This window comes from Elephantulus edwardii, unplaced genomic scaffold (genome assembly GCF_000299155.1).
Source record: "Elephantulus edwardii isolate Elephantulus edwardi_28Jun2011 unplaced genomic scaffold, EleEdw1.0 scaffold00080, whole genome shotgun sequence".
In the NCBI taxonomy this organism is placed as follows: Eukaryota; Metazoa; Chordata; class Mammalia; order Macroscelidea; family Macroscelididae; genus Elephantulus; species Elephantulus edwardii.
Genome location: NW_006399830.1, coordinates 13,539,148 through 13,541,999, shown reverse-complemented (window position 1 = coordinate 13,541,999; position 2,852 = coordinate 13,539,148).

Genomic DNA, 2,852 nt, shown 5'->3' with positions numbered 1-2,852 from the left:
ACACACACACACACACACACACACACACACACACACACACTGGGGGAGGCACAGACCTCAGACAGATGGAAATTTCTGGCCCAGCCCAGGACTCAACTCACAGCAAGAGCAGAACAGAATTCCCACTAACCAGATCCTGTGGCTACTCGGGCGTCCTTCAGGGCCCCACCCCACCCCATAACCACCTCCTAAGGTCTGAAATTCCACCGGGACATCTCATTGTGCTGAGGTCCAACTTCCCCAGCTCAGGACACTGTCAGGCCACTCCAGTCTCACTCCAGCCACATCCTGGCTGTGAAGAGGGGCAGGCATCCCCAGGGTTGCCAAGTGATGACAGTGCCTGGTGCTGGGGCAGAGTCTCCCCACCAGACACGGCTCTCCTGGAAGGCCCCTGCCCCCTGTGGTCAGGAAAGGCTCTCTGGGGGAGCCCCTGTCTAGCAGTCTCCAAGCCCCTGGGGTCTCCCCTGGAAGGGCCTTCAAAGGACTTGGCCATTCTTGAGTGACTGCCAGGAGGGAGCCTGAGCTCGGAGTCAATTTAGCCAGCCACACGGGTGGAAGGAATGTGGCGTTTCTCTTAACAGCGCCCCCCTTGTGATTTATATGGGGCCACAGTCTGGAGGCCCCCACTGATGGATCACAAGTGGAATATGAAATGCCAAGACCCGAAGTCTAGCTATGCTAATTACGCTCAATGAGGCCCAGCTGGCCGCGGAGCTGCAGCCGGGACAGGGCCAGCTTCCTGGCACCCAGCTCTCTGGGGGTGCAGGCCGGTCTTCACCTACCCATGCCTTCACCTACCAGGCCACAACCCAGGCTGCCAAGAACCCTGGGAGAGCCAGTGTGGCCAGCTCATCAGACAGGTCAGGAAGAGGCCAACCTTGGGCAGCTAACCTTGACCTAGTGCAGCCAGGCAGGCCTGGGATGACCACAGCCAGGGAGCTGGAGGCCCAGGAGGTTTCCGTTATGCTCAGGGGAGACTAAGGCCCAGCCAGGCAGGGCAAGCCTTCCTTCCCCTTTGCTGATGGAACCAGGCCACTACCCTGAGCGAGGCCAGTCTTACACACACACACACACACACACACACACACACACCCTGCCCCACAGCGCCCATCCACAGCCTGCTGGGATGGGGCGGGTGTTATTGGTCCTCTCTGACCTTGGAGTAGAGGAGAGACTGAAGGACAGAGGAGATGCGCAAACTCATGGTCTGGCCCCCTCTTCCCACCAGGCATGGAGCCCCCTAGTCCTGACCCTCAGTCACCCCTGTGTCCTGCAGGGTAAGCAGGCCAGGCTGTCACAGAGCAGGGCTGCCAGGGCCACCAGGCATGCGGGCATGGACCACCCCCACTCCCTCCAGCCTCCACTCTGGCCTGGTTCTGCAGAGCACAGACAGGTCTAACAAGTTCCTAAGCTGCTGAGCTGGGGCTCAGTTCCCCGCCACGGTTTCTGCTTTTCTAAGAAAGGCAAACTGTTGGAGCACAAGAGGGGACAAGCCCCAGGGTGGAGGAGAGACTATATCAGAACACTTCCCGTCCCCTGCCAGGCGCCTCTCCACCACCTGCCCCTGACATTGCACTTAGGTCTTGAGCCAGACTCCAGGCTGAGGGTGACCCTCCCTGCCACCGTCCTTAGATGGAGCTAGAGGGGGAGGGCAAGCTGGGAGGAGAAGGGGACAAGGAGGAGACAGGTACCTAGAGCCAGGCTGCTACGATCAAACCTACCCTCCTGGACCTCCACCCCTCCTGGTTTCTCAGTTCTAAATTCTAACCCACTCTCTGCCTGCTGTGAGCACCGGGTGGATTAGTGATAAGGAATTGCTCTGGCAACCCAAAGTCACCAGGTTCGAATCCACCAGTTATTCAGCAGGAAAAAGATGGATAATCCCTCCTGTGTGATTTACCACCTCCAAAACCTGTTGGAGTGTCAGCCATGGTCAGTTGTAACTCTACTACTACTAAGCCCTGCCTACTTCTCCACGTATCTGCCAGTTTATCTTGCATGTTGCTGTGATGCTAAGAGCGATGCCATTGGTACCTCAAATATTTCAGCAAGTCCACCCATGGTAGCCTGGATTGATCGGACCTAACAACTAAAACAGACTAGGAAAAAGGAATTGATAATCCACTTAAGGGAAGGCAGGCAGAAATAGGCTCGCAAACACCTGACAAATCATAGCGGAACATTACCTGATACAGATTTAGAAGATGAGAGTCTGGTTGGAAGTCACTCAAAATACAACTGGGGAAGATTTGCCCCTTCAAAGTAGAGTCAACCTTAGCGGCATGAGAGGAATAATGCTCCCAGAATCTTCACTGACTGATACAACATAACTCAAAATGGGAAGAGCTGCAAACATTCACTGACAATCAGAACAGAAAACGCACCAAGTATGACTCCGAGAAAACAGAAGGTGATAAAAAATTAAATGGGACAAGAAACATCTGTATGGTGGGCATCAGTGAGCTGAGATGCACTAGTACGAGCCACTTTGAATCGGACAAGCACATGGTCTCCCATGCTGGGAATGACAAATTGCAGAGAAATGATATATTCATGGTCAAAAAGAACATTTCAAGATCTATCTGAATTGCATGGTCAATGGTAGGATAATATTCATGTGTCTACAAGGAAGACCAGTTACTACGGCTGTTGTTGTTGTTGTTGAGTACCGTAGAGTCAGAACTGACCCACAGCCGACCCTCCAGTGGCTTTTCAGAGACAGCAATCACATGGAAGGAGATTGCCCATCCTTCTCCTGTGGCCTTGAACCAAGTGCTTTCGGTATTGCAGTGCAGCTTCTTGCCACTAGGCCACCAGAGGTTCCTCAATATGACTATATTATTTTAATAATA